We start from the raw sequence: 8,627 nt of genomic DNA on the forward strand, positions 1-8,627 counted from the left end.
GTGGGAATGATGCCCACAAAATAATGTACTAATCTAAATATTCCTTATTAGAGGATGAACCTTGTTAGGAGTCTGTTACAATTTTTAGTACAAAGAGTCCTTATTAGGAGACTTTGAATCCCTGTTAGGAGATTCTAACCCTGCTAGGAGTTGTGCCAACCCTGTTAGGAGTTGTAGAAGGCAACTGAACCCATTGTCCAAACAACTTCAGGATCAGATCAACAAACCCACTGTCCAATTTATCTCAATACTATTCCTTTCAGAATAATAGATATGTGACAATCTTTTGCTTCTTTCTCTATCTAGTATGTCAGACTTCTTCACCTTCAGATCATGCAATCAGATCTAGAACTTTGTATCCATCAATAGTAACCCTTAAGGTCGCTTACATGCATTAGCAAATTACTCTACTCCTCTACTTCATAATTCGTAGGTCTTTTCTACTTCTCGATCTGAATGGTGGTCTCTAAAACTTGAAAAACATCTTTCCCTTATACCACACTCAATATTAATTCCTTGAGTTAGCTCCATACTTTACCATATGTTAATTAAATAAAATACATATTTAATTAATGTTGTCGGCTCACAGTTATACCCAAACTTTCACACGTGTGACTTCTGTACTTGCGCACTTGCTGACATCATCAGTAGTTAGTGTGCTACCTCCAGTTAACTACGCAATCCTTAATTCCAAATATAATGCCTTCTATTGGTCATACAACAGAAATTATTTTTCCAATGTTATGTTTTCTTGCGGTTCTCTATAAATCATCAATATCTTTCGTACAATGTTGATTCAAGTTCTGTGTACTTGCCCACATATCAAATACATATTGTAGTATATACTGGTAACTGCACATAAGAAGATGCACAATGAAATGTCCTTAATACACAAATCTTAATCAGCTACTCTATCAGTCTTATACAAACTTATTGCTATGTTGTTATCAGTGACAAACAATGTTCTGCAATGCTCCCCCATAGCATCAACATTCATGCTAATCGAAAGTTGGTTGTGATAGAAAAGACTATGTCATATAAACTTTGATAATTTAGTTAAGATAAGTAAACATAAAAGAGCTGGAGGTATTCCTAGCTTGAGGAAACCTGATATGGGTCTATGCAAGAATTGCCAAATTGGTAAGATGGGAAAGACTAGTTTCAAAAGCAAAAACTATCATTCTGAAGAAGTCTTAGAGCTTGTGCATAAAGACTTATGTGGACCTATTGTAATAGAGAGTTACAGTGGAGAAAAAAATTTCATTCTTTTTGTTGATGATTATTCTAGAATGATGACTGTAATGTATCTAAAAGAAAAATCAAAAGTTTTTCAAAAATTCAAGTGGTATCTAGCAAGAGTAGAAAAATAAACTAGAAAGAAGCTAAAATATTTGAGATCAGGCAAAGGTGGTGAATTCATCTGCAATGAATTCAATGAGTTCTACATTGAAAAAGGAATTAAAAGACAAGTATCAACCCCTGGTACACCAGAGAAAAATGGTATAGTTGAAAGAAGAAACAAATCCATCATGGATTGTGCAAGAACATTGATGATAGAAAAGAATGTTACAATCAAATACTAGAAGGAAGCTATCAACACTATAGTCCATACCTTGAACAGAGTAAAGTTGAATAAAGATTCAAACAAAACTCCTTATCAACTATGGTATGGCTACAAACCTAATGTAAGTTACTTGAAAGTATTTGGCAGCATTGAAAAAGTCTAGAAAAGGAAAATTTGATGTAAAAGGTGATGAAGGCATATTTCTAGGATACTCCTGCAAGAGTAAAGCATAAAAATGTTTGAATTTGTCTACTCATAAAATAATAGAAAGTGCACATGTTAGAATTAATGAGTTTGCAGAAAAGAGTGAAGAAGAAAGCAACAAGGAGCCAGAGGATTACAAAAGATTTTTTTACTATGAACCTATTACCCTACCAAACCTATCTAAAAGAAAGGAAGCTTCATCTCTTGAGTCCCCAAAATCTCCAATAGTTACCAAGTTGCAAACAGTGTAACCCGAGTCACAGTCTGAAGGACCCGAGTCACAATTAGAGGCTACCGAGCTAGTTCAAATCGAGTCTAATGGACCTGAGTCACATACAAAAGGCCCCAAGCTTGAAACAAAAGTTCATAATGAAATCATTAAATACAAAGAACATGTGTTAGCAAGATATGTCAAAAGGCATCATGCACCTTATTAGATCATTAGAGACAAATTACATGGAACAATGAGAAGAGGAAAATCAAAAGGTACATGTTTACTTGTTGAATTTGAACCTAGAAATGTTAAAGATTCTTTGGAAAATGAAAGTTGGATTGAAGCAATGAATGAAGAAATAGAACAGATAGAGAAGAACAAAACTTGGACTCTTGTTCCTAGACCCAAGCATAAAAATGTAATTGGCACAAAGTGGGTGTTCAGAAACAAGCTAAATGAAGATGAAAAAGTATCTAGAAACAAAGCAAGGTTGGTATGTAAAGGCTATTCTCAAGAAGAAGGTATTGATTATGGTGAAAATTTTGCTCCTATTGCAAGATTAGAAGGTGTTAGAACTTTAATAGCATATGCAACTCATAGAGGATTTAAAGTTTATCAAATGGATGTAAAATCTACATTCTTGAATGGAATTCTTGATGAGGAAGTCTACATTGAACAACCTAAAGGTTTTGTAGATCCTAGCAAAAGGGACATGGTCTACAAATTACACAGGGCATTATATGGTCTCAAGAAAGCTCCTAGAGCTTGGTATGAAAGACTTCACAACTACTTGATACAAATTGGTTTTCAAAGAACAAATGATAACAGTAGTGTATTTATCAAAGAAGGACCAGACACGAAGATTGTGTTGGCAGAAATATTTATTGATGACACTTTATTCACAAGAAATGATGACTTGTGCAAGGCATTTTCAAAAGAAATGACTAAGGAATTTGAGAAGTCTATGTTTGGAGAGATTAAAATCTTTGTTGGATCGCAAATTCAACCAAAGAAAGATGGTATCTACATTACTCAATCTAAATATATCAAGGAAATTCTAAAGAAATTTGAAATGGAAGATTCAAGACTAGTTGGAACCCCTATGTCTACTGGACATAAGCTTTCCAAAAATGATGATTCCAAATAGGTAGATCAGACTACATATAGATCAATGATTGGAAAATTGCAATATGTAGTGCATACAAGGCCTGATATTGCATTAGCAATCGGTATGATGGCAAAATTCTCAGCAAATCCCAAAGAAAATCACTTTATGGTAGTTAAAAGAATCATGAGATATCTGAAAGGTACTAAAGAATATGGTTTATGGTACAAAATACGAGGCAATTTGGACTTAAAAGTATTTACAGATGCTGATTGGGCAAGAAGTATTGATGACAAAAAAAGCACTAGTGGAGGAGTATTCTTTCTTGGTAAAAGACTAGTGTCTTGGACAAGTAAGAAACAAAATTGTATCTCTCAATCCACAACAGAGGCAGAATATGTGGCTATAGCAGTCAATTGCTCTAATATTGTTTGGTTCAAAGAACTATTGATAGGTATAAAGGTAGAAATCAAGGATCCAGTAGTCATATATTGTCATAATACTAGTGCAATCAATATATCAAAGAATCTAGTGATGCATACCAAAACAAAGCACATTGCTATAAAATATCATTTCTTGAGAGAATTGGTGCAAGATAAAGAATTCAGATTAGGATATGTAAATATAAAAGAATAAATTATAGACATATTCACCAAGCCATTACCTAAGGACGCATTTATGTATCTAAGAGGTAAGCTAGGGGTCATTCCCCTATCTGAAGCTCACTAAATGAAGTTTAACATGTTGAAGATCAATCAGTTGATGCAGAATTGGCAAGGGCATATTGCAAATGAATTAGTACTTGAGGTACATTAATATTCACTAAACATTGTCTTTGGCATGAGATGTCAAAGAGGGAGAAGTTTACTGTCATATCTCATAGAAATTTTTGTTGAAAAGAGGGAGAAGTTTGCTATCATAGAAATAATTGTCAAAGAGGGAGAATGGACTTGACAGAAGTTCTAGCAGATAGAAGCTTTCTGACAAAGGGAGAAGGTAGAAGGAGTTTACACTAATAGAGGGATTTCTCATGGATGAGAATTAGAATTAAACTAAGGATATGTTCCTTACTTTATTCTTTCTCCAAAATTTCATTGTGATGACATGTTGTGTTGCCATCAATGCCAAAGAGGGAGATTGTTGAAACAATTGATTAATTGTGTTTTGTCTTTGATGTTACACAAAATGTCATATCATTATCAGTTAGTGTATTTCGAGCTCACTCAAACATTGAAGAAAATTTTCTGTGGCTACCTAGCAATCCAAAGTTTTCCTAGTTTAGAAGGCAGTGTCTACCGAGTTCACTCGAGCATCAAAGGAAAGTTTGCAAAAGATGAGCATTAACCGAGCTCACTCGGTTAATGAAGAAAATTTTGGATAGAACCAGTGTTAACCAAGCTTACTCAGTTACCAAAGGAACTTTTCGTGTCTATAGTGTTAACCGAGTTCACTTGGTTAATATAGGAAAATAATTTCTAAGTTAGTGTCTACCGAGCAGGGTAAGCTAATGAAGAATTTTCTTATTTTGGCATATTGAGTTTAATTGATTTATCTGTTGGTTCTAGCTAACTAAGAAGATGAATATTAGTTATTCTAAGTTGTATTTGAGCCAACTTAAAAATATGAAAGATATAAATAAAAGGTCAAGTTGAGGATTAGTGTGTGTGAAAGTGAAAAATATGTGAATGCATGAAAGATTTTGAAGATCTAATGGTGTAGAGAGGAAGCAAATTAGAAGGATAAGTAGAATATCCTTGAGAAGTTGAAAAGATATATTCGATAGGGAAGGATCAAATACAAGCCAGAATTGAGATCTTTAATCAACAATTTAGTTGCATCTAAATCAGGTCATGTCATTATTACTCTTTAACCACAATAGCAGTGATCTAAATTTCTTAATAGAGTTGGCTTAACAGCTATTTATAAATCCTCTAAAAAGGTGGTAGTTCTATTGAATTGTCTAAAGACCTCTAACAAGGCCACTCCTAATAGGGTGATTAAATCCACTAACAAGGTCACACCTAACAGTGTGCTTTGTAACCTTTAACAGGGTTGGCTCCTAACAGGTCTCACTTCAAAAGAGTGAAAATAGTAACTAGTTGCAATTGGTGGTTTTTTCCAAATTAAGTTTCCACATTAAATCTTGGTGTAAAATGTGTTCATGCTATTTCTTTTATGTGTTTGCAACTATGTTAAAGAACTAAGTAATCATAGATAACATCTTAAGATTTGCATGTTAAGTGTTTGCTGAGCAATTATAGTGTTTGCCAAGTTACAACATTTCTTTGTTTGTCAAGCATCAACAGAATTAAGCTTTCACAAAATTGATTTGTTTTGACATCTAAGGGATCTTGGATTTATTTTTGTAGTAACTAATTCACCCCTCCCCTCTCAATTACTCCTCTTTTATTTCCAATAGTATACTACATTAGAAAACCAAGGATTAGTTGAACTAACAAGCAAAACCATGGGTTCAACAAGTATGCCTTTGAACAAAGACTCTTTATTTTTTGCTATCAATTTGCACAAGCTTTGTCCCCTAACAAGGTTAGTGGGTTTAATTGTAAGATCATAATCTTGAACCTTGGCCACCCCTACTGCCCTCTTGTTTACTCCAGTCTCCTATTGAGTCAGTATGCTTTTAATTGTAGTCTTAGGTACATACATAGTAGAATGAGAATGTAGAATATAATACTTGAATTGTTTTAGTTCTTTCATCATAGTGAATGCATGTGTCTCCACCTGAGTGTAATTCAGCTCATGCTTTTTAAATGGTATGCTCATGAAGGCAATCAGAGCTTCTTCATCTAGATCATTTCTCTGAGTCAAGATGTCAAATAGGGTATACTCTTAGGAATAGTAGTATATAATAAAATCTTCCTTAAAATCTAAGCTGACTAACATAGGAGCATTTGAAATAGCTATCTTAATATCCTCAAAAGCTCTTTTCCCTTCCTCTTGCCATCTGAAAGGGTGCTTCTCACTTGTCATGTTCAACATATGTCTCACCTTCTCTGAGAACTCAGGAACAAAACTCCTTAAGAAATTTATTTGACCAAAGAAAGATTTCAAATCACTTCTATTGGTAGGTAGGGCCAACTGTCGAATTGCCTTAAATCTATCTGGATCAATTCTTATACACTTCTTAGAAACGATGTGTCCCAGAAGCTTACCTTCTTCCATAAAGAAAATGGATTTTTTAGGATTAAGAGATATCCCATGTTGCCTACATCTATTTAACACTACTTCAAGATCTCTCAAATGGTGTTTTCTCCTCTTAGAGAAGATAGTTAGATCATTCAGGTATATTACAATTATTTTATCTTGCAAATCTTTGAAAGAGGAGTTCATGGCTCTCTGGAACATTGCCCCTACATTGATAAAGTCAAAAGGTATTATGTTATAAGCATAGGTGCCCCAGGGAGTAATAAAAGTCATTTTATGTTGGTCTTCTTGAGATACACTGATTTGATTATACCCTAAGTAGTTTTCGAGCATTGACATGACCTCGGACCCAAAAATAGACTGTAGAACATGATCCATTGTAGGAAGTGCCTAATTTTCTTTTAAACTAACCTAGTTTAGGTTCTTAAAATCTACACAGATCATTATTTCACCATTCTTCTTTCTTACAAGAACAATTTTTGCTATCCAAGTCGAATGGTGAATTGGATAGATAATACAAGCTTTCAACCTATTTTCCACTTCTTTCAAAATTGCCTCAGACACTTTTGGGTTATAATTTTTGAGTTTTTTTTATAAAGGGTTGCCTCAAGCTTTAAAGGTATGTGGTGTGTGAACTCTTCATGCCTAAAATTTTATAAATCCTCATATCCCCAAGAAAAGACATCTCTATATCTTGTTAGAAGCTTTAACATACACCCATTTTCCCTTTCAGAGTAGGTTCTCCCAATTGAGATCCACCTAGGATCTCCTTCATCATTGATATTGATTTTAGCACACTCCTTTAGATCATCATTTTGAACATCTCCTTATCTAATGTTGTTGTCATCTTTTCGCCTGAACAGATGTTGAAGAGAAACTAACCCCCATTGGGATTTCGTTTCCTTTCAACTGAATTACTTCCCCGGATTCATCTAATTCTTTGCCTATTGGCTTGCCACCCTTTTCTAACCCTTCAAAAAAAATTTTAGCAAAGCTTCTAATACATCCAATAAAATCCTTTAGTTGTGAATCATTATCAAAGACCTACTAGTGATCTACATTTTCTAGTACACTAGACCTATAAATCATTTATATCCTATAGTCATCATTCTTGAAATCAAGATGTGGCAGAATCAATGAGGCAAAGACAGCTAAGGAATCAACTCTAGAGTTTTGTGAACAAGGAATGAACTCAATGGAGAAAGCGTTAAAGGATTCTTACTCATTGCAAACCAAGTTCCTATAATGCTTCAGTCTATCATTTTTTACAAAGAACTAGTTTCTTACTTGTTTCACAATCAGTTTAGCATCACCTTTTACCTTCAGCCACTTTATTCCTTTTGCTTTGGCATCCTATAATCCCAATAGTATGGCTTCATACTCCATCATATTGTTTGTGTTTTTGAAGTCCAATTTTAAAGGTAAAGGAAACAAGTCTTTGGTGGGGGAAATCAAAACCACTCTAGCACTTGATCCTGAATTAGAGAAACTTCCATCGAATTCCATCATTCATGGAGCTATTGTTTTAGCTTCACTCTCACCCACTTCAGGCTCATCGCTGAGTAAGATTACATAGTTTATGAATTGACATTCTTCATATAATATTTAGGCTTTTAGGTTATTTGAAGGCACCACAGTGTATTTGTTCTTCAGTTCTGGTTCTAATTTAATCTTCTTTTTACCCACTGGAATCAAAGCCTTATACTAGTCCATTTTAATCTCCCCTCCTATGTCCTTGCAAAATGTTCTTCTTAGTAGCATTCCATAAATGGCAAGGATATCAACCACCAAGATGGTTAATTTCAATCTTTTATCTAGACAGGTAGTGAGAATAGCTTGCACATCCTTGACCTAATCCATGAGAGGTACTTGCTTCTCATCCATAGAATAGTAGTGTTTAAAAGTCTTGGTGAGAAGAAGGCTGATGGCTTTGGCCACTAGAGATGGCATGATATTATTGGAAGCATCTGAATCTATAATATAATTACTGAGTTTTTGCGAGTCAAATAATAGAGATACGTAAAACAGGTTGGGTTTTCTTTCTTCAATTTCTCCTCCCACGACATGAGCACAAGGTGCTATATTAGGATCTTGCCCAATGCCCTCAGATACAAAGATGGTTTTTTCATGAGTTGTCTAGTTCTTTGTGACATTATCAGTGAACTGAGGATTTGTGAGAGGTTCCCTTTTCACATATTGGACCAACTTATCTAATTCCTTGGGGTTCATCCTCAGGTATTCTACTAGAGAAATAAAAATGGAGGAAGATTTATAGAATTTGACTATATCAAAGGTAGAAGAGTTAGTTGCAAACTCTATTTTGGATAAAATCTTAAATTCTATAGTTTTTGTTGGATCTATGTGTACATGCTCTT

The sequence above is a fragment of the Cupressus sempervirens genome, chromosome 9 (assembly GCF_028749045.1).
Source record: "Cupressus sempervirens isolate cs-2001-9-10 chromosome 9, ASM2874904v1, whole genome shotgun sequence".
Classification (NCBI taxonomy): Eukaryota; Viridiplantae; Streptophyta; class Pinopsida; order Cupressales; family Cupressaceae; genus Cupressus; species Cupressus sempervirens.